Here is a 25664-nt window from a genome sequence, read left to right on the forward strand (position 1 = left end):
GCACCAGCTTTCAAGTTTACACCCGCATTACGATTTTGAACAATTGATAATTGTCAAACGTAGTTATTTTACCAATCGAAAAGCAGCGTTTAGATGCGCTCTATTGATACAAATTTCAACTTTTTTTTTTTTGGGGGTTCGGGGGGGTCGGGATGTTAAGATGGTATTTTGTAATGAGGCTTTTAGTACAGTCAGATTGAATATTTATTTAACTGGCTAATATATATCCTTTGTCATGTAGAGGTACATGAAGTTACATAGGAGTAATTATCAAATACACTGGTACCAAAATGAAGATACAGAGGGTATTGCAAATAACCATAAGTTACATTCAAATTTCGTACCAGGACACATTGATATGGGCCGTAATCTGTGAAAATGGGGTTGGATGCTTTTGCGTAAAGTGTCGTCCCATATTCAGGATGGACGCTTTCCGCTTTAATATATGATATTTTTTTGTTTGTTTTTTGTTGCAAAAATCCAGTTAAGGCGGAAAGTGTTGTCCCTGATTAGCATTTTATCTTAAACGAAAACACAGCCCGCAACCATCTGACATTCTGTGTATTGATAACTAAACGATGAAACAAGGTGCATGCATAAGACCGGGTTTACATGCAATTTACAGTGCAATGAAGACAGCAACACTAAGACACTTAGTAATATGTTTCAAGAAATAAAGTGCGTACCAATATATCTGTTTCCTGGACATCCATTCACAAAAAAATCAAAGGTCTGTGATGCGGTACGTTGGCGTGTTAAGAGAACGGAATTGTAAAGCAAATACACACGAATTATGTCTAAGTTGTTAAAACGTTTAGCTCCCAATTTATTTAAACAACCACAAACATAAATAAATTAAATTCTACAAGTATCGCAAAACTGATGAAACTAACATATATGTATGCGGAATGTTACCTCGGCTGTGAGGTGTAGTGTTGCCCAGCAAACTATCATACATAAAGGTGCTGTCGTCTCGATCAACGTTTGATGTATATAAGTGAATGCTATGTTTGTCGGAACCGGAAATCAATGTTTGTCATTTGAATATTTGTATTGTAAACACCCTATATATTATATAACCTTATCATCGACAATGAACGTAATATTTTAGTAATGGTTTATTAAATGTGTATTAAGTACTTTTCATTTAAATACATATTATTCCTGTACATATACAGCAATGTTAGAAATAGTCCTATAATTAATCAAAAACACCCCTCCTACCAATTAATTGCATGCAATGATTTCTTCACAGATACGCCAAAAAATTCAACACGTGTAAACATGTTTACGTCTTGATATCGTCCGGCATGTCAATATAATAAAATATTCATTAAGAGTGTTAATACAATATGTGTAACAAAACTTCAGCTGCAGAAACATTCCGGATACACTATTTTCACCGGTGCGTATAATAAATACTTAATTTTACAAGTTTGGCTAGTATTGTGCAATTTAGTATATAAATTCAAATATCGGTCAAAATTTCTTTTTTCAAATAGAAGATGAGAATATGTACTCTTCAAATATATGTAACATTAAAATCGACTTGTACACACGTTCTTCATATTCGTTCCTGGCGCCAAAACACGCCTATTAACATCCAAACAACGATCCATTTCAGCAACTTTACGATTTAATTATGCGTGCGGCGCATAATAAAGCTTCTTTCATCACTGCTGGTTGTTGTTTAAGTATACAACTCAGATGCAAATGTCCCACTGTGTGGTGTTATTTAAGACTTCGCATGACATACATTGAGCATACACGTTTTTATTGTTTACGTAAGTTAACGTCGAATCTAATATGTTTTCTGTCTATTGTACAGCATTTAATATAAATTTCACACAGCATAGCACATTTAATTAACAATCATAGTATAAAGTAAACACGGTGTAATGTTACCAACGCTTTTTCAACATATGATATATAGTTTAAAATTATAATCTAATCCTGGACCAAAACAATATATCGCATATTGATTTGCGGACCTCAGAAATTTATTCGGACATTTAATTATATTAACATAACACAATGTCCGAATTCATCCAAAGCAACCACATACGAACTTAATGAAAACATTTTATTCAAATTATCCACAACGTGTGTGTCTTTTAATTATGCGTAATTTGGTATGTCTGTATTTTACGACGGAACATTATATACGAACATACGTGTGTTATCGTGTCGATCCTGCTATGATTTTCCTGTTGGTAACACATGATCTTGGAAACATACATGATGCGTTCTTGCTAAATATTAGTATGATCAAAACAACTGATGTTGCAGAAATGTTAGATACTCAATAAACTAGTATTTGGTAAAAGAGGATGTATTAAAACGTAAACGTCGGTTATAAGGTTAAATAATTATCGTCGATTACCATATTATTGTGGTGATTTCAAAACATGTGTGCCCCCTATCTTTATGTGCCATACAATAAATATTGTTTAAATACCTCACAGTTAAATAGCAGTATTCCATGCACATCGATGCAAAGGTAAGTACATGTACATTTGAGGGAACTTTGTTTTGGTAAAAATAATGTCATCATACAAATCAAAATAATATGCTTACTTGCCTTTACACCTTCCAGTAAAATATGCTTACCGTAATAATACAATTCAGTGACCTTTGTTTTTGACACAATAGTTATGTACATCCGCAAAAAACAAATGCACTTTGGAAAAAGTTTAAAAACATAAGCGCACATCAAGGCAAGTCGATGAATGAATACAGCCTTTAGGTTCTAGTACACACATGCGTACAACCTTATACAATAGCAAGTCGTTTTTATAGTGTAGAAGGCTTTATAAAAGGGAAATGATACATGTAACTGGTAAATGCTATGAGATGTTTTGATGGAAATCAACTAGGTATTCACTATATTACAAATGTTGTAAAATGTTTATTTGGTGATATAATATTGCCTTTTTAAAAAATATGTGTGTAGTTATAGTAAAAATGAAACTTCAGAAACATATTATTCTTATTGTTTGCTATATTGTTTCCAAATATAAAAGTAATTTCATTTGACCAAACAAATTTCAAACAGTCAAAGCTCAACCATTAAATGCGGTTTGATATATTTCGTTCACACAATAAGTGCCATTGATACTATTGCCTTATACACAATTAATGTGATACAATAGATATGTCAAGACGCAATGCAATGGCTTCTGTAATCCGTAAAAACGCTCATGTATAGCAAGCATCCTGGTTACGTCTATGAGACATTACACTAGTGCAATTGCAATGCCATCACTGAATGACTACAACTTTGTTAATGTCTTTTAACACAGTCTTGAGAACACTGTATATTGTGGGCATCTGTTACAAACATAAGGTGTGATAAGGTCCATACCGTATTTATTAGTTTAATACTGGCAGCAACACAAACTTTATAAAATAGCACATTAATTTAAATTGAATTGTCAATAAATAAATATGACATAATTCACTAAATGGATATGCTTAATGAATTTAAATCAATTAAAACATAAATGAAATCAAGTATGCTAAGTACTGAAATATTATGAACATATTAAATACTCGTTTGATGCATACATACATATTTTCAAACTTTTTTTAAGTAGAGTTACAACCGTTTGCATTCAGGAAACACTAAAGACACGATGTTTAGACAGTGCAATATGAGCAATGTCTATCAGTGATATACTTGGGATCTATGCATGTTATAACTATTGTTAATAACGATAATATATTCAAATTATCCACCATTTAGTTGACATCACACCCCCAGATAATCTCATTGTTCATGTCGACCGCAGATCCAGACTTAGCGGTAACCAATGTTTTAGACAAATTTTAACTTAAAAAGACTCTTATAAATTATCATTCTACGAAATATGATTCAAACAATGGAATTAACTACCTCTCCACATACATGAGGCAGCCACAGTAGAAGTTTTTAAAACCCTTACTCCTCTGGTAATCATTGCCCCCCTTATCCACCTGTAAACACTTACATTGTAACCAATTTAAAAATAACATATAACTAAGCATTTTGTAACAGTGTTTAACCGTGAGCCAATAGGCGCTGGCAAAGAATCTTCAATTTAAAATGAGGGAGGTATCAGAAGAAAAGAAGAAGAAGAAGACGAAGAATGGCTGTAAAGTAATTATACGTTGTCGCAATCAATTTGTCGAATATACGTAGACATTATATAAGATTATCGAATACAATGCGTCATAAATAATTTGCCAGTATGACGGACTGTTGGATTCAGCATTTGTCCTTGTATAAGTGGTGTTTCGCCAGTGCAATCAGCGTTTAATCTCACGATGACCATCAAACGTAGGTGTCAAGCAGATGCAAGGACATTCTAGCATAATTTATTATTTCTAAAGGGTCAACGCCCTACGTAGAATGTGTCTGGAAAACTATTTGAAATCATCATCCTTAAATGTACTTGACTTTAAACACGTGATTACGCACTTAATCAATTCAAACCACGAAGTCGTATATGCTTTATATTCCAATAAATGAGAAATTCTACAAGTTCTAGAAGAACAGATCTAAATTGGATTATATAGCATTTCAAATACAAAAATTGCGTCTTTGCAACGCACAAGACATTGACACACAGTGTGGTGCGAATACAAGTTATGACGTCCATGACACGAAGAACATAGTATCCGGAGAAAAAAATCAGATTCGCTTTTATGTTATTCAAACGCTTCTAAATGTGTTTAAATTTTGTTGTCATCGACGGTCAGGGAAATATAGCAATCAATGAATCATCAGATAATCTATCAGGAGTACAAAATTCGTCTTATTATTAAATAGTTTTAAACAGAATACCAATTATAAAATTTAAGAGTTTAAAACTTGAATCAATGCCTTGGAACGGTACATGCAAAGCATGCATAAATTTATACGTCCCATCACACTTTTAAATATTTTAAAAGTTGTTTTATACTAATTGTGTTCTGTTATTGAAAATCCTCCTAATGAAGTAGAATGTGTATGTGTGTATGAATCAAACATGTGTTGTTGAATTAGAGGCGCTATGTTCCTTTGCTGCTAAATTATAAACACCTCTCTTAGTTTATTTGGTAAGAAAGCAAAATCGAAATTTTACTTGTAATTCATACAGTTTTCGGGTGAGAAACGATTTATTAATCATTTAAAGACAATTTGATATTGAATGAATGTGAAGTGGAAACCCTCTAAACCGGATCCTCTTTATTCCGGAATCCTCTCTGAACAGGACACATTGTCCAGTCCCAATTTTTCCTTATGAATCCATGCATAAATATCTTCTGAAGACCGGAATCTCCTACATTACGAATACCGGTCATTCTTGGGATCAAAATTGGATCATTTCATACTTAATTGTACCTCTTTCAACCAGTCAGGACTGGTTTTTGCACATCAGACTTGGAGTCAAAAACTTGTGATTAGCGGATTTAAGACGTGTGGAATCAATAAAAAAGGTCGAACAGTTTGCAATTGTAAACATCGCAAAGCCTAACACATGCATATACAACAACAACAACAACATTTATTAGCTATTAAGCATTACAATTGCTTCTAAGCCAAATGCAAAAATACACAAGTGTGGTGACATGGATGATAATAATTATAAAATTAAGTAATGGTAGAAGTTAACAAAGATTTGACTGATTCATTACATATTATATATTCCTTAAAGTTAACACCGATAATAACAGTTTCTAATAAAAATTATTTTTATAAAGAATAATAAAGATTTGACTGATTTATAACATATGATATTTCCATTTAAAATAACGACAATTGCAAATAAAAATAATGAGATAAAGAATACACCGTTTTAGATCAATTCTGAGATATATAATATACTTAAGATGAATTAATTTGTGTCTAAATTGTTCCTTAAACAATTTGCATTGTATATATATTTCGAAAGATTATTTCATTTTTATTTTGTGTTCTCATTTACATATCGAACTTATTTAATGTTGGCCATGCATGATAATATGATTTTAAATATGTTTTTCTGATATCTTTGTATATTTGGCATATTAATAAGAAATGATATTCGTTTTCTACGACATTAAGATTACAAAGTTTACATTTTCTGTTATCCCGAGCAATATTGTGGTATCGACCTCGTTCTATTTCTAATCTGTTTGATGATAGGCGAAATTGAGTTAGTGCTATTTTATTTTTTTTTCGTTGTAATTATGTCAAGATATTGTTCTGTATTAAACGTTTTCTTGAAGCGACACTATGTATTTAGTCTTGACGAATTATTGATTTCACTGTACCAGTGCTGTTTGTAATGATCAAATAAACGTTTTTTAATTAGATTGTAAGTGTATGTCTGTTCAGATTTTTCTGTCAGGGTTTCTTGTTCAGTCCAAACATAACTTAAACCTAGCTGCTCTAGTATTGATTTAATTTGATAAGCCCAATTTCTTTTGTTGTACGTTATGTTTTGATTTGCGTCATTAAACAGTAATGTTTATGCTATTTTCATAAGGCTATCATTTGTACATGATATTATTTTAAACCAATATTTAAATATATGCAATTTTCGAATGATAGATAAGGCGTCCTAATTCGCCATATAGTGCTGATAAATTGTTGATTTCTTGAGACATAAAATTTTTCTTAAAAACTTAGTATGAATAATCTCTAATTCTTTTCCAGAATCTTGTACCCAGATTTCAGCAGAATAGTGAAGAACCGGGGTCACTAATTTATCAAAAAGATTTAATTTTTCTTTAGTTGGGAACTCATATTGGTTTACAACAGATAAAAGTCAATGAAGCGCTCTATTACCGTGTTCTGCTATTGATTTTATCGTTTACTACCAGTTTCCGTTTTTAAATAAGGTTACACCTAAGTATTTGAATGATGTGACGATTTCTAATGTTTCACCATATAGGGTCAAGTTAAAATTTGTTTGTCGGTTACTTTTTTCAAAAATGACAATTTTTGTTTTGCTTATATTGATTTTCAGTTTATTTCTATTACAATAGTTTTCAATGTCATGTAACATTAGTTGGGCTGATTTGGGTGAAGTCGAAAATAGGACTTGATCATCGGCTTCAGACAATAAAAAGAATTTTATATCGTTGATCGAAATGATTCCTTTAATATTAGAATTACTATTTTAAATAATGTCATTGACGAACATCATAAATAGAATGCTTGAGCACGGGTCGCCTTGTTTTACACCAGAGTTTGAATTGATGTATTCGGATATGTTATTGTTTAGCCTGACAGCTGATTTGACTGATGAATACATGGCTTTGAGTGCAGAGACCATTTTAGAGCTTATGCGTGCGTTAATTAGCTTTTGCCATAATAATGAACGATTTATACTGTCATAACATTTAGCATAATCAATAAAAATGCAATATAATGTTTGACCTGAGTTTAAGACTTTGTTGACTATACTGTTCAATATAAAGATACAGTCGACTGTGCTCTTTCCTTTTTGGTAACCACATTGGAAGTCAGATATAATTTTATTTTCATCACACCATTTGGTCAGTCTGTTTAAAAGACTCTGAGAATATATCTTTGATAAGATATTATTTAATGTTATTCCGCGATAATTTTTTGCATCGCTCGGGTCTCCGCCTTTAAATATTGGTGTGATGTAACCTATTCCCCAGCTCTCAGGATATTGTGCAGTATCAAAAATGTTGTTGAAAATAGTTGTGAGGTACGGTGTAATAGAATTATATGCTGTTTTAATTATTTCAGCTGAAATATTATCGGGTCCACTAGATTTGCCATTATTTTGTTTGAACACTGCCTGATATATTTCTGACTCTGAAATTGGGGAATCCACATGGTCATTTTCGGTTTGTGGTCTATTTAAATTCTGTGCATTTATTTCATTATCTATATTATCACATTGAACGTTTCCTATTAAGTCATTAAAATGATTAAACATTTCATTCATGTGTGCTTGATCTATAATTTTATTATAAGGTTTATAGCATCTTTTAAGTGTTTTCCAAAAAGTTTTTGGTTGTGTTTTTGCAATGTTATATAACCGCGTGTTTTCATTCATCTTATGTCTATATTTTGCTTTTCTTTGAAAAGCGTTATATTTTGTTCTATAATGTACAAATTGTTGTCTGTTTAAGTTGGACTTATTCTTATTAGAGTTATTTTTTGCGTTATGAGAGTTGCCTTTTGCAGTTCTACAATTATTATCAAACCATTCTAGCGCTTTTTGATGTAATTTGTTATTGTTATTAATCGTACATACTTTTCCAAATATCTGAACGCTATTTTCGTGTAAATATTGAGTTAGAATTTTAATTTGATTATTGACATTTATTTCAGTAAAAATTAGATTTGATACTGATATATTTTCTTCTATCAATAAATTAAATTCTTGTGTTTGTCATTATCAAATATTATTTGTACTTCTTGTTGTTTTGTTTCAGTTTAATTTATTGTTTTGTATGTTCATATTTTTTCTGTTAGAAAACTAAAATAAAGCCCAGCATGATCAGAAAATTAGGTCCAATCGAGTATTTCAAATTCATGAATAACATTCCGATTGTACGCGTCGTGGTGTTTAAGTCAATAATCAGTTACGCTAAGATCACGTGGTGAGGTGAAAGTGTAATTACCCGCTTTATCTCCAGGCATTCGACCGTTAGCTATTATATGGTTGGTTGATTTGCACATGGAAATTAATGCTCGGCCTTGACTCTCAGTCATGTGATCTTCATTCATTCGCTTCGGAATGTGTCCAAAATTTAGTTCATTTAAATTGGTATTAACATTGTTATAATCATCTAAATGTTTATTGTATTCTAATACATAAGATAATAAGCCAGATCTTGAATTTAAATCTCCTACAATAAAAGTGAATCCTAAGGTGCAATATTGTTCTATGTTTGTCTCAATTTCTTCGAAAAAATCAAAATCTACATCTCTCAAGACTTTTGAATTTGGTGGTGGAATGTAAGTGCAACAAATATACACATCTTAATCAAAATTTTAACAGTTTGCCATCTATTGTTATTCATATTATGCCAAAATCATTTTCTTTTACGATTGATATCTTATCTTTTAAAGAGGTTTTATAAAAAAACAGAGATACCTCCGGCTTGTCGGCCTATTTTTTACTCCATAAGATTTATGTCCATAAATATGTGTGCTTTCAAAGTTTTGGATATTTAAATTTTGCATTTTTTTGTTTGTCCATGTTTCACTTAATAAAATAATATCGTATTGATTAATATAGTCCAAAAAGTCAATATCACTAAGTTTTCGCACAAGTCCATTAACATTCCAAGAAATTATTTTTAACTTCCCATTGTCCTAATTTGTAATTTCTCGATAAGCGCCGTCGTGTCCCTTGACCAGAAGCTTCGATCCGGCCCATTTGGTTGTTTTGCCAGCTGCTCGTTCTCGGTCAGCTAAGTGTTGCTTGGTCCATCGTTTTTCGAGTGTGATCCTCGTTTGCTGTATTCCAACGCCCTGGTGTAAAGCTCTTAAATCGTAGTTTTTTTCAATTGAGGCTTTGCGTACGATTTCGCGGTCTGCGTCATGTTGGAATTTAGCCACGATTGGTCTCGTCTTCCCAGGTGTAGCTTTTCCGATACGGTGGACTCTATTGAGTTCGATATTTTTGTCAATCTGCAGTACATCTTTGATAATTTTTTGAACGATCTCTTCACAATTTTCTTGGTTTGATGATGTTTTTGTAATTCCATGAAATAGTAGATTTTCTCATAAACTGTGAAATTCCAATTTGTCAGTGGATTCTTCTATTTGATTTATTTTCTATTGATATTTGGAGTGTGTTTTCATTGAACTTTCTCATCTGCTCTTCTGACTTTTTTCAATTTTGATTGTGTTTCTTCAAACTGTTTATTTATAAAGATGAAGCTTGTTTCCATTGTTCTTACTTGGATTTCTAGTTGCTCTACTTTGAGGGTAATTTTGTTGACTGATTCTTCGATTTTGTCTATTTTTGATACTTGCTGTTTGATCGATTTTATATCGTCTATCAATCCTGCGGCCCATGGCGGGGGGTTCATGGTGTTTTGAAATGGTTGACATGGTTAATTGAGGCTGCTAAATTGGTTAAACGGTGGAGATCCAAGCTGGTTGTTAAAAAGCGGTGTTCCTGTATTAAAGTTCATGTTCATATTCCAAATAGCCTCTTGTAAGCTCGTGTTGTCAAAATTGAAAGCTGTTGGTGTATTGGTTAAATTTATTCGTTTACTTACATTGTTCGTATCGCATGTATTGTAGACAGTGGTTATGTCGAAACCGGTTTTGCCGGTATTTTCGTGCGATAATCCCGAGCTTTTTTTGGCGGGTTCAAATGGTGTAATGGTTTTTCTTTTCTTTGCTTTTTTGCACTTTTAATGACGTTTTTTTTATTTTTCTTTGGTGACATCAAGATAATTCTACTGGGTTCATTTTAATCCAATATTTCTAATTGTATTCATGCTAAAATCCATATTTTTACAAAATTTTAGGAGCACAAAAAATCCATATCTGCACACCTGTGTGACGTCAACTTGGTCATATAACATTGTTTGTTTTTCAGCGTGCACTGTTTGATCCCCGTTGTGACTGATATTGCCTTGGTATCAAGAGATACAGCCATATGTGTTTTTCTTATGTGATGCAATATAAATGAATGAAATATACATAAACTATTAAAATTTGCTGAAAGTGTTGTTTTTTTCCACATTAGACTATATAATTGACCTTCTGAAACTAAAATAGTCATTTCCACTCTAAACCAGAATCCCCTCTAAATCGGAATTTTCTTTTGGTCCCGGGGATGTCCGGTTTAGAGTGGTTCCACCCTATCCGGCAAATCCTGCATATATATAGTATGCTTTTTACCGTGGGAGTAAATTCGAAATTCACGATCGGCAATCTCCGGAGGTAACGGTTAGTATTCGGCAATCTTCTTCGAATGAAATATAATAACGTCAGTAGTTACCGGATCGTTCCTCACCGTTTGCTTAATCTGTTAGGATTTTCTTGTGATGGCAGAGATTGTAAGTTGGAGCAAGGAAAGACAACTCTGCGTTGTTTTAAAGCGTGCAAGTTCAAGTTGTTGAGTGACGCGTTGATCCGAGTGATACGGCGTTAATTGACTGTAAACCCCGATTTAACCTATAAAGGTTATGTATACATAAAAGCTTATTGCCCATAGCGTGCATTCCTCACATTACGTTTGCATGTCGGATTTAAAAGAGGAAACATGCATGCATTCATTTTGTTAACAACACCATATATCAAGCATTAATTATAAGGTTTCATACTGCGAGTATTCATGAACACTTGTTTTTTATAAATGGTCAGATAATTACAATTAAGTAAGACCGTAGTAAGTGCCCATTATCCATTTACAGCAAATAACCATTAAGAAGTCATGTAAGGAGTTTCTACAAAATGTGCCATCAAGAATCACCGCTATACCCGTAAAAAAGTTATATTAATATATATGAAGGCCTCTATTGATCAACCTATATAGATTTATCAAATATTATTGGATAGCGTTTATGTTAGTGATCTTATTCCTGAATCATGATTTATTAGATGTTTATCGCCAATTTTAAAAATGAAAAGAGAGATTCATATTCACATAATTATGTAACTAACGTTACTACGTTTCTAAGACAAATTATTTACAACGGTGTTAAACAACAAATTACTTACACAATATGTTGCCGTATGTCTTAATGCAACAATATCAATTTTGAACGTGTTAAAATCATTTTCCAAAAACGACCAATTATTAAACAAAGAGACAAATTTGAAATGTATGCAATTTGAATTAAATTTTTGGTAGCATCGAATCCCGTTTCAAACGCATGTCATAAATGTACCAAGTAGCAAATATTTACCGTATTTATATCGAACAAGAATCGGTTGTGCACAAATTGACTTGCGAATGAGGAGTACGAAGTGTGATTGTCTGAGATATTGGGACATTATTTCAATAATTTTAGAAATTTGTAAAATAGCAAGCTCCCTTAAAACGAAATTTAAAAGAGCATTTAATATGTATAATTTATGTTTGCCATTACTATCATATCACATGAACCATAAATTGTGAATGTGTTTGCTTTTATATTCGTTCCTTATGCTTTGTATAAATAATTTGTATAAAAAAGACGGATACAAGCATCTTGAATAAATGCATACTATAGTCGTGTGAGGTTATGGTAAATAGTGGACATGTAAATATATATATACATATATATATATATATATATATATATATATATATATATATAAATACTATCGCGACCGTTGGGCGAAGCCGAAATCCAGTTTTGCAGAGTTAAGTCGACCTCGACCATTATGGCGAAGGCGACTTAATTCTCGTAATTAATTATTAATTATCTGTCGACGATTACGGTTTGAAACTTTGTACATTGATACAGTTCGACCTAGCAAATATTTAAATACATTTGAAGACGTTTTCAAATGTTAAATGAATTTTTCATGAATTTTTTTTTAAATAAATATGTATATGGTTATAAAATCCAGGCTTAGGGCGAAATTTAAAATATGTGGAATTTATTCTCCAAAACTAATAATATATGTTGTGGGTTTGACCCTGTAAAGATTGTTTTTCGAACGCCGCCTTTGATAGTGCAGTTTATATAACGTTGGTTAGTTGATTTAGGCTTAAGAAATACATTTCAAAATTTCGACTTGTCCAAAAACACAGAGTTTTCTTTTCTAAACCGGAAACCGCTACGCAGTGAATGTTAGCAATCATAGCACCTTAATGTTGCTTTTGTGTAAAAATTCATGCATTACTGTTCTCAATGGTAAAGTTATTTTATTCAAATTTAAACAATATAAATACGACAACGCCGTAATAAAATAACCACAACCGGTTTAGTCTTATTGTTGATCCAATTTCAGATTGATTGCGCGAAAATGATATAATTGGTACTATTTAATACTTTCTAGTGATGATGAATGTTTCTCCCTTGATTATTTTATGCAATTTCATAATTGTTGTGTTCTGGATTCATTAAAACGAATATGCTGCACTGTCACTTTATTATATGAAGGGCAATATTATGACAGTTTAAGCATCTTCTCTTACATTTGATGTTTTTATTTGTTAAAGAAATAGCATTATGTCGAAATATGTGAACGCATCTTTCTTTTGCCGCCGAAAAAGAATCTCATTATAAACCATATGTAATCGATTTAATGTTCATTCTTATGAGTTTTGGATTATTAGAGTGCTATACTGCCAGGCAGCTTGAGTTTCACCCCCTTACATTTCATAAATAGAAGACAATACAAATATCGACATATCAACAAATAATGAAGTAAAATTACAAAAACCGTTGAACCTGTATTAAGCAGCCATCTATGGGAAGCAGCAGATCTGACCAATTAGTGCAGGTGGCTGCTTAATAGAGGTGCATTTGCACTATATAAGGTCATTTTGGAAATCAAAATTGTGCTTGCTTATGACAAGTGTTTGAAAACAGAGGTGGCTACTAACACAGGTTGTACTGTAGTTATTTCAAACGTATGAATTTTCAAAGATTAGAACGTCTAAATGTGTAACGGTGTCCTAAATAATGTGTATGGTATCGCCGTATTGTTGTACAAAATGCATAATTTATAGTATTCATAAATAAACATTAAAATTAAGAAAAAATCAAAGCAGGTAATACAAACTATTGCTTTCAATGATCATGTTTTCCACAAATATACACTCTAAGACAATGCACAATTTTACACAAAAATACTGCAACATGCTTAAATTGGCAATAATTTCTAACGCTTTATTAATCTGTAAAGGATTTTAAACACACATGGTAGGCATATATTCAATTCACGAAACTAGTTCCATTATAGTTTGCGCATGTGTTAATTTCCAGCATTAGGTAGAATTTTCTCGAGTATAAAGCATTGAGACAATCAGTTTACCTTGTATAGGTGGTATTTCTAGGTTTTATTGTAAATTATTTTATATAAATAGGATATTGATAATATGATTTATTGTTCATAGTATTAAGTGTTTGTTTTTTCCTTATTAGTAGACTTCTACGCTTCTCTCCGGGATATTCACAAAAATGCATTAAACACGTAATCAAACCAGTATTATGTCTAAATGTCTGAACTCGTATTCCTTTCTTCTAATTTCAATCAATGTTATCCAAATGAAAGATCTACAATCACAAAGGTATTCAAATAAAAACATTGTATTTACTGCATGTAAATAGATTTAATTCGGAACTCGCACGCTGTGGGTTTTTCCGATTTCTGAGCGCACGGGAGGTACAAACATTGTCATTAATACAGTAATGACCAGTAACGTCGATATCCGATTTGCTTCCCATTCAGTAGTGGATAATACGTATTTAAACGACAGTAGTGTTTCTTTTAGGAAATGTCAAAATTCAAGTATTTTGTTGTTATATAATATTATTATTATCATTGATAATTACACATAACAAATCTAATAAAATTAAACACGATCGAGATTAGTTCATTTAAAGAAAAAATGATTAAATCATGGTATTTTTTATCAACTATAACGAACGTTTGAGCAGAAAAGTGGTGTTGACTATCAGCGATAAGAGAAATTATTGATTCACTCTCTTTTAAAATATGCTAGTCAGCTTTTGTTTGTACCTAACGCGTGTGCTCAAACATCGGAAAAACCCACACATGAGAGTTCCGAATAACAACTATTGTCAGCACTTCGACTGTTCGGCATTTTTATTAAAACGTGGCAACAAATATGAAAGATGGTGCATATTAAACATTAGAAATATCATATTAATCATTGTTAAAAAAGTTGGGATGTGTGGCTTATTCGTCAACATTTTCTTCAGAAAACGACGGACGTTACTTCCCAAACTCACCGAAATGCGTACAAATGACAAACAAACACAACGCCAAAAAATTATACAAAATAAAATTAAATGGCCACTGTTTCGATAAAACATAGATCTATTTAAGCTTTTGAATTCGTTTTACATGTGCGAAATGTTCATGAGCTATTTTAGTGTTACCGGTATCTTTGTTTTAAAGCGTCATTATGTAGTTTATGCTTATGTCATAGACCATATATCATACATTGTATTTTACGAGAAAAATAAAATGCGTATGATGATAAAAATAAAATGCGTCCGGATAGTTTGAAGTTAATACCCTAGTGACATTGATGCAACAACAACTTCACCAGAACAAAGAAGAAAACAAACATGGGATATAAGCTAAAAGGTATGGTGCTAACTAAAACGGTGTATGAAATGCTCCCTTATGCTGGAATTGTTTACACAATGTCCTTTGAAAACAGATATTGATATAATATGTTAATAATAATAATAGTTTCGTAATGCGAATACATGCTAAAAATATAATTTCAAATGTGTGAGTTTATGCTTTTTAAGAGGACGCATCAAGTCACTGGTTTGACCATCCGTTTCCTCGCCATTTCGTCTGTTCGTCCGTCCCTAATCAATTCCAGAAACTATTGAATCCGTTGTATTCAACTATAAAACATCGTGAACTACCAAGAGGAGATGCGGATTAAGTATTATCGTTCCGGGTCAATTATATCCATCTGACTTATGTACTTTGAATATTTCTGCAATATACATAAACATTCCTCGCCAGTTCTGAGAAACAACTTAACGGTTTTTATGGAACTATAAACAGCCTTAAGTACAATATATGATGCGCATTTCTACATGTAGCTCCGGGGAAATGATTTATGTTTGAGTAATTGCTCTTTAAAGATTTCTACATTTTACATAAATACTTTTTCTTTTCTACATTAATTCAGGTAACTTTATTGTTCAGGCATAAAAAAACAACTCTACAAGTGTAACATTTTCCAACCAATTTGTACGTGAAAGGGATCTATTGGTGTATCAGACAACAATATATAATATTGAATGCCTATTCTTTCATTAAAATGGACAACAACAAAAACGCATTAACATATTAGCAAATAGAAAAGATCAAGTTAAAATGTGAATTCCAAACGAATGCATACTGATAGATTAACACGTCTGAATGCTCTACTGTGATCAAAATAATTGGTATTGTACCGCCGTATTTTTATGTGAATGCATATAGTACTCATGAATATACATTACATTCAGATAGTGTATATTTACTTCAATGCAGATGTGTCCCACTAATGTACACTCTAATTATTAACGAACAATTCACACACAAATACTGCTAAATGCTTGATAATCTAAAGTTCATAGAAATACCCAAAACGTTGATTGGGCAGTGTGTTGTCATTATTACTCATAATAAGTTATGATAACTGGCATTACGAGAAGACTGATTTGAAGTACAGCTTTATATATAAGAAAGTTGTAATTAAAATTTTCAGCATTCAATACAGAATATTTATTTTCATTTATAGTTGTATGAAGTTACGTTTGGTAAAAATGTTAGAAATTACATTTAGCTACATATGCATTTTGTTTTATGAATTGAAAATTGCAAATTATTCATAATTATTTCCAAACACAACTTTCTAGTTATCAGCATAACAATGTGATGATAGGCTACGTTGGTGTGTATTTTTAAGTTTGTTAGGTCCCCCCCCCCCACGCGTAAAAAAGTTGTTTGTTTCAACTAATATTGCCAAAAAGGAGGATATGTACGTCGGCTTACGTTTTAATTTGACAATTGTTTTACACTATATTTTATACTATACACACGCTATTTTGAAATGTCAAAAAAATTGTTAAGGGTCGGTTGCAAAAAATAGGGACGGTCGGATCAGTGGAAACAAACAACTTGATAAAGCTTTTGTGCGGACCAAGCTCAAGTCCCAGCTCTCCTATCTATTCAGTGTACACTCATGAAAGTTGGGCTAACGTTTGAAAGATTTTCAGCAACTTTAAATGAAAGATATTTTGATGTCGTCTTGTGCTGTGGGAGCGGTGCGGGGTACCCGGAGGAAACCCCCCCCTTGTTCGGTATGATGACCACAAACAAAGCTCAAATGCACCAGGAGCAGGAATCAAATCCGGGTCGCCTAAGTGATAAGCGAGTGTGCAAACGAGCGTTCCGATAAAACGATAAAGATTAATACATTTTACCCGACGGCATGTTCCGGTTTTCCACGAAGAACGCGATAACGTCCGACGAATTTTCTTTTATGTTTGACACAAGTGAGTGCATACTTATAAATGTTTCATTTAATGGTTGGTTGATTGATATATCGATTGGTTTATAATTACAAATCAAATGCAGCTACTGAAGATGTAGACTTCTTTTCATTTTTTACGCAAATCTCCACATCGCTGTTTGACAGGAAATAAACTAATGGTGCACTGTTACTTAAAATAAAATTTAGCATAAAAACAAAACATGCGTATCATAATTTCGTTCTCGATTGGTGATAATTTATAGCAATAAAGTGGAAGGCTACTCAAAAGTATGAGTTTAAATGCCCACATCTTCAAAAGAAACACAAACAAAATGTGCCGATTTCAGTTTAAATAACTGGAAATAAGCACCAATTTGTAAGACAGAAGAGTGCGACGGTTATGTCGTCAGTGTTTGAATGGCATTTGTTCAAATGAGTCATATAATTATCGTATTACGTATGTTCATCCTTTTGAAGAAATTTGTTCAAGGACCCATTGGCTTTAGTGGAAACCGAGAAAAAACAAAGTGACATTAACAGCTACTCATAAAGCTATTTCAAGAAAAATGTTTCACCACTTAAGAAGTCCAATTCATAGTTCTCAATACTGAGCGAATTGTACATTCTTTCCTCAAAATCCATTCGATGTTGATATAAATAATTACACTAGGCTTGTTATTGTTGTACTATTGCTCTAAAATAATACCATTAGCGCCATTTTGATAGATTCGCACATTTCCAAATACTGTAAGTAATTTATTTAAAGCGACAAAATGCTTTACGCTCGGCTACAGACCACAGTTACTTTTTGGAAAAGTTTTAGTACATGCATTTAACATGGTGTTGGTCTATCTTTATTTTAACGGCTTCAAATTCTAACATTAAGGTTTATTCCTCTTTTCGACTGAATACTAGGTAACATCCCAAAAGCGCTTGTAAGTACATGTAATTGAATAATTGAAAAGGAGCTCCAAAATATAATTAGAGCTAGAAAAAGATGTTCAATAAATATCAACTGTTTATGCTGAGAGGAATTTCATATGATTCAAAAACAATCAGCACAATTATATGCATTTACAATAAGTAACCAGATCATCGGATAGATTTTGCGTTGAGATGCTGCTACGTTTGTTGAGCTGTAGTTAATAATGATTGTAATCAGTATACGTATATATTATTCATTCGAGCATAGGCATAGGAAAATAAGCTCATACGTCGACCTTATACTGGTTTTCAAACAGAACTTCAAAGTAAGATTTTGACTACAATTAAACTGCTAACAGGGTTGAAAAATAATGAAAAATAAAGCGCAGTATTAAGTACGATTTTTATTGAAAGTACTAAACTTAAATGTAAAAAGACTTCAGATGGTCTCAAGGTTTATACCTTTGTACAAATGCACCATTCCATAAAAACGTACGAAAAATAGAAATGCTCTTGAGACATCTGCTCCCTAATGCTAGAAATGCATACAAATAGAAACTGTTCTTTCAATATAAATAAGTAATACTCCAGCTGCCCAAGATGTGTCGCTCTCTCAACAATTAACATGCTTAGTCCTTTGTACATGGCAAATGACCAACTGCCAAAACAGCACGGCATACTACGTAAGAACACACAAAAAATGCAAACGTCATTGAATAAAGCTGGGATCAATGCCTTGGAAAGGTAAACGATAAGCATTGTGGTTTAAACAAGTTTGTGGGTACTGGAAACTCACACTTTGCACACCGATCTTCAAACAACATATTAGTGTAAATAGAAATTTACCTCGTATGATCGTTAATAAAAATAAAAGGAAACAATGGAGAACGCATGTGTTCAATCGATTCAATTAATCAATGTTCAGAAATAACCAGAGCAACAATTATATTGTAACAACTTTCTGAGACACATTGCAATGTAAGAATGAACAAATATCAGTTACTTCTTGTTTAGGTCAAAGCATCTTTGTGCAAGTGCTAGAAGAAGAGAGACGATATTGTGGTTGTTAAGACCCAACTTGTACCGATTGGTTGTTTATGCATATAGAACAGAAGAATTTCAAAAATAATAAAAATATATAAATATAGCATAAAAATAACTGAATAATGTTATACTAATGTTTTACCAATCAACAGAAAGTAACTATTAGGTAAAATATATGTGTTAACCATATTAAATGTAACGACGCTAAGAGAGTAAAATATTAATTACTACAAATGTAAAGTCATTTTTGGATTAAAAAAGCATTAACAATTAGAAACGTGTATTAACTTCAATGATGAGGAGAGCATATTTACGACAAGTGCCAGGGATCTATGATCACGTGATACATTGTTGTGGTACTTCAACGGAATAAAATGGTGTCTATAACGACAGAACGGGTATTTGTTTTTTGTTTTTGCTTTTCAAAAACATTAAATAGTACGAATGTTTCTTGCAGCACATAATCTAAGCAACAATATTACGAATCCATAGGCGCTTAACTTGTCTGTGTACTCACTGTCGTTTTGGAGATTACACTGCAGAGATTGTTCAAGTGAACGGATATTTTGTCAACGATAGCCGTAAAACTAATAAGCCACAAACTATAAAACGACCATATCATGACTGTTTTAATAAATTTGAGAACACAATAGCGTAAAAACAGAATAATTTAATACCGGTATTTGTGTAGTAAAGGCAATTGGTTTGATTCTCAAACAATTTAAAACCATTTAAGTGCATTTTATGCAGGGCTAAAATTGATTTTGTGGAGCGTAATCGATTGTTCAATACACATGTTTGTTTTTTAATTGTTTTAAAAACTTAATTGTTCGTGATTTCATTGAATATTTTTTGGTTGATATCAGTCATTGATGACCAAAAACGGCTTCGCTTCTACAGTCCTATATTCATTCCATTATCGTTATTTATCATATAGGTATCATATAAAGTTCAGATGCAACTCGTTACGAAAACAGGCTTCCATTGGACAGCAACAGTTTCCAATGATTAGTGAATAGAAATAGGACTGCCAGGTCGTCTAGAGCATTACCAGTGACAGAACACACTTAACACAATCCAGTATGCATATATAACTTTTCAAACCAAGTTGTCTCAGACAGTTTCAAATAAAAAATAGATGTGTCCATAGGACACGAATACCGCGCTGATGAACGCTTATCACAAAATTGGGTAATACTTTCCAAGTAACGCTACAGACAGAATCCAAGTATTAAAACTTACAAAGGACAATTACACAGTGTGCAATGTAGTGTTATTGTTCTGTTATACAGCACTTTTTGTTCAATGATTTCCTTCAGCCTATGGAGTAACAAGTTAATATCACTTAAAACTTCAAGTTATGCTACAGACAAAAGGCAAGCAAAGCATTAAAACTTGGTTCCTTTGCACTGCACTTCTTCTCAAGCATATTTTTTGCATATGAAGTTTCAAGTCTATATCACTTATAGTTTTCAAGCAATGTTCATGACAAAAAAGAATAACATTTACAAAGGGCAATTACTAAAAAATATGCAAGAAATGGCAATGGTTATTTTGCACTGCAATCCTCCTCAATAATATATTTAAGCCTATGAAGCTTCTATTCAATATCACTTATATCCTTCACCGAGGACGGACGGACAGAAGTGACTCTTATAACCCTTCACCCATTCTAATTTTCAAGTCTATATCACGAACAGTTTTCAATTAATCATGAAAACCCAAGTATACAATTAAAAATGGCAATAACTAGAAAAGATTAATTGTTCTTTTGCACTGCACCTCTCAATTATGTCTTTCAGCATATGAAGTTTTAATTCAATATCACTATAAGCTTTCACCACGAACGAACGAACGGGCAGACGGACGGACGGACACAAAGGGGTGAATCTTAATGCCATTCACCTATTCCAAGTTTCAGGTCTATATCACGTTTAGCTTTAAAGGCGATATTATTATAGCGACATTTGAACACAGTCGCTTCGTTTTTCACCCAAAATGTCGTGTTTCGATTCGTGTGTCGTGTGTCGCGGTGTAAAATTAGACCGCGACACACGACATTCCAATAAAAAGGGCGACATTTGAATAATAAAATGTCGCGTGTCGCTTCGTGTGTCGCCCAAAATATCGTGTGTCGCTTCGTGTTTCGTCCTTTGACAATAACGACCCACGAAGCGACGCACTATATTTTGGGCGACACAGGAAGCGACGCGCGACATTTACCACGATATATCGCCTTTTGGGCTACCTACAAAAGGGCGACATTTGAATAATAAAATGTCGTGTTTCGATTAGTGTGTCGCGCAGATTGTCATTTGTATGGTGATGTAGGGACCTATACAAACTGCTTGACATATTGACTATTTCTGCTGAAAAACAATTCATGTTCTTGTTTTATTTGTCTAGCAAATAAAAGTAGTGTATGGTAAAGCTCGTAAGTGGTGTGCCTTTAAAACTTTAGGTCTTACTCTTTAACGAATTATGTTATTTTCTCTTGAGAAAACACTTAAGGAAAAACATTACAATAGAGCTATATCCATTCACATATAAATATACAACTGATATGGATCGATTTATTAGTTCTTGTACTACGAATTGACTGAGGATGTTAAGTTTTTGGTATTTGTCTGTGTGATTTTAAATATGTTTAAATAGTAAACTATATATATATATATATATATGATATAGTTAATGCTAAGTTAGCTTCATTTACAAACTTCCATTAAAACTGTATGCCCGGACATGCGCACAGTATATGCAATGACATATTTACATGTACGTCACCGAAGCTGTTTACATGTATATACAGCATTATCGTGTTACATAGAATTCTAACAAATGAACACGATTGCGATTAGTTCATCTAAAGAAAAATGATTATTCGTGGTATTTGTATAAACTATAACAAACATTTGAGGAGAAAAAGAGTGGTATGTAATATTAAAAAAAAAGAAATTGTTCATTCACTCTCGTTTAAAATATGCGAGCCAGCTTTTGTTTGTACCTACCGCGCGTGCTCAAATATCGGAAATACCCAGACCGGATATTTCCGAAAAACAACTGTTACAACCGTTTGCCGTTGTAGTCATTCACAACACAGAGGTATTACTCGCTGACCCGCACGTGCATGCGTAATTGAAACAGTTATACCGGTCAGTGATGCAGAATTAAAACAAATACGGTGAGAAGCGCAAACTGGCAAAATACTTTAAGGCCGTAAAAAGTCATTTTAGATTTAAAATGAACGAATTATCATTCAAAAATGGTAGTATCTTCAAAGTGCGTTTGCTAGTCACCCGACAAGCTGATCAGGGAGGTAAAAGACACCCCTTTGGCTGCAAGAAAAAAAGAACTCTGCGCTCTACAAAGTATGTTTTGGCAAAAATGTCAGACTAAATAACAAATATGCACTTGCATGTCCAATGTGCGATAAATACCGACCGAATGCGAAAGAACATCTACTACCGCATGCAATTCCTTAACGTCCATGGCGAAATGTGCCATTTAATTTGTTTGCATTGAACAACAAGTTGTCGTTGCTTGCAGTCGCCATTTATAGATCAATTCGTATGAGTGCACTTCAAGCATAAGTGTTATTCACAAACTCAACGTACACTTAAGGTAACGCATCCGTAATGATTTCCCGCGATTTCTTCAAAGATCGAAGAGTCTTATTGCCTGTTTACTTATGGATATCTAATTTCAACAGGTTGTGTGACGTTCGTGGCCGAGAGGTTAAGGCGATAGACTAGAAATAATTTGGGATCTTCCCGCGCAGGGTCGAATCCTGCCGACAACGCATACTTTTGCGACGCGTTTTATTTCTTTTCTAACGTAATTTGATTTAATATAGCATAAAAGCTATGTTTATTGTTAAATATGTCGCAATTGTTATCATTTGTTTAATGTAATTTTTAAAATTACATAACGTTATGGCTAAATTGGGTGATTAACAGCTGAAAATACGAATCATGCATGTTGCATTTTTATTTTTATTTCAAAAAGTAAACTGTAAATCTGTATATTTCTTGGTATGTTTGCTGTATATACTGTATCTATAAAAACTCACTTCAAAATATTACATAAATGACACTATTTTGAATTTTATGACACTTTGTTTTTAACCAACTCAATTTCTACTTTGCTGAAACCACTTACATTTCATGGCGCTCTGCCATAGATACCATGTTATAAAAAATGTTTGTAAAGAATATAAAGAAGTGAACCTTCAGCTGCTGGAGCAGTATTGCATTCTCATTATATACAATTAGTTGGTCCTTTATTTAAGGCAAGTGACCAATTGCCATAACAGTACAAATCAGCACAATACAAAACAACATAAACACATATAAGAATAAAGCTGGGGTCACCGCCTTGGAACGGTCAATGCAAAGCATTGGGGTTTAAACCGGTTTTAGAGCGCTCAACCTAAAACTTGGCCCAGCAATATTCATGATACTTATAAGTGTAAATAAAATTAAACATCATAGCATTGTAGCTCAAATTAAATAATAATAAAGGGAATTAAAACACATTTAATTTAATTACCATTTTATTACTCAATGGTAGGAAAGAGACCAGAGCAACAGAGTTACAATTTTTTGAGGAACGATGAAATGAAACTACGAACTAGTGTCAACTACGTCCCTTCTTTTTAAAAAAAGATTTAAGAATATAGCATCATAAAGTTAATATTTCAGATCATCATCGCGCAAATACAGGAATAAGCAGCAATAATGGGTGTCAAAGATCCATATTACATAGCTTGGTTGTTTATGTGACTTCAAAAAAATTGAAAATAAATCAAACACGAAACACCAGAGAGAAAATATTAATACAATTTAACGCTTTAAACCCGATGACCTATGCATGTAGACTTAAACAGTGAAAGTATGTCGTATGAAGCAATATAGAAGCGATGAAGTAAAAAAATTCAATGTAGCCAAGAACAGTGAAAGAGTATCGTATGACGCAATTGAGAAGCGATGACACGATGATGTGAAAAAAATCTAGGGGCAGTACTGTAAAATAAAAATAAAAATATTAAAGGGGCGGTACTGTACAATCGCAATACCAATAAAACCAGCTTAGGTGATTGAATATTTAAGAATCAAACATATGAATGGTAATTCCATTAATAATTCCAAAATTTTAAGAGAAGAAATATATAGTGAATCAAAACCCAACAAGCATGTGTTTTAAAAGTACGTTCACATCACATCCGTTTGATAAAAAGGAGTTAATTAAATTGAAAAGTTTAATATAAACATTTTCTTAAAGATATTTTAATTTGCGAACATCAAAACATCTCCATATAATGATGGGTGGGAAATTCAATTAGTTAGATGCCATTTTAAAGAAACATTATAGTTTGATATTAAATCATCATACGTTGAGTAAATTTTAGCGAATTTACTTCGTAGGTTACTCCGTAGAATACTTATTTTATCTTGTTAAACTTTAAACACCTTTACTGCATCTTTGCACGCCTACTGCATACCCATATTTGGAAATCTAGATGAATTATGGAACGTTCATATACCCCAGCGGTTCAAATAAACAGGACAAAAGCCGAGCGTGGGGTGGTTTTGAAAAAAATCAGTATATTTTTAAAGCATGCAAAGCCTACCTACACATTTGCATGTAGTTCAGTGAAATGATGCTGATTAAGAAAATTATACATTATATTATATTTGGAAAGGTTCCCAATACGCGTGCGCTACCTTAAGCAGAGTAGATTCTCCTAAACCTTTTACATCTGATAAAGGTCCAAAGTTCTCGTTTAGAGAGTTTATCTGATTTTGCAAAACAGTGAAATACTTGTCTTGGCTGGGCTGGTCAAGGCACGGCAGTTAGATAAGAACAAAGCATATCACGGCATGCTGGGGCGAGATTAGCAGGTAAGGGAAAGCTTGGGACAGACAACGACATGGAAGGTCACGCAAGGGAAGGGAAAAATATGTTGGACCAGGCTTTGTCGGAACAGACAGGACAGGGCCTGGGATACCTTTAATATTCGAATTCCCCAATACCTAGCTTGGTATTATTACTTGGATCGATATTCATTTAAGTTCGAATACCCAATACAATGGAAGAAACTTCCGTTCGGGAAACTAGGGGAATCCCAATATTGGTTTCCTGATCGGGAAACTCATAGACAAAATATGCATTTTTATTCCCTGATCGGAAAATAAAACAGCAATTTTATGGTGGGTTCAGAAAATGGGCTAAGGGAAACTTTAAGATACAAAAAAATCTGTTTTTAACAACGCCTTTCTGTAGAGGAAATACATGTGTAATTTTTTACCGTGAACATTTTGTTTAAGTCCATGGTTTTCTTTCAATAAAGTTGCGAACTTTGTATGATCTACGTAAAATGTTAATGTCAGTGGTTTCCCGAATTAGAAACCAAATTTCCTGATCGGGAAACTATCAGAATTGACTGAATTGCTGTTCATGCTTGTGGACTTTATCTAGCACTGACAATTGCTCTTTTCTACGAAAGCCTATAAAAACCACTTAAACTTTAAATAAAAGAGTGCAAACATGTATTAACGCAAAAAAGGCGTTTTC

This window comes from Dreissena polymorpha, chromosome 15 (genome assembly GCF_020536995.1).
Source record: "Dreissena polymorpha isolate Duluth1 chromosome 15, UMN_Dpol_1.0, whole genome shotgun sequence".
In the NCBI taxonomy this organism is placed as follows: Eukaryota; Metazoa; Mollusca; class Bivalvia; order Myida; family Dreissenidae; genus Dreissena; species Dreissena polymorpha.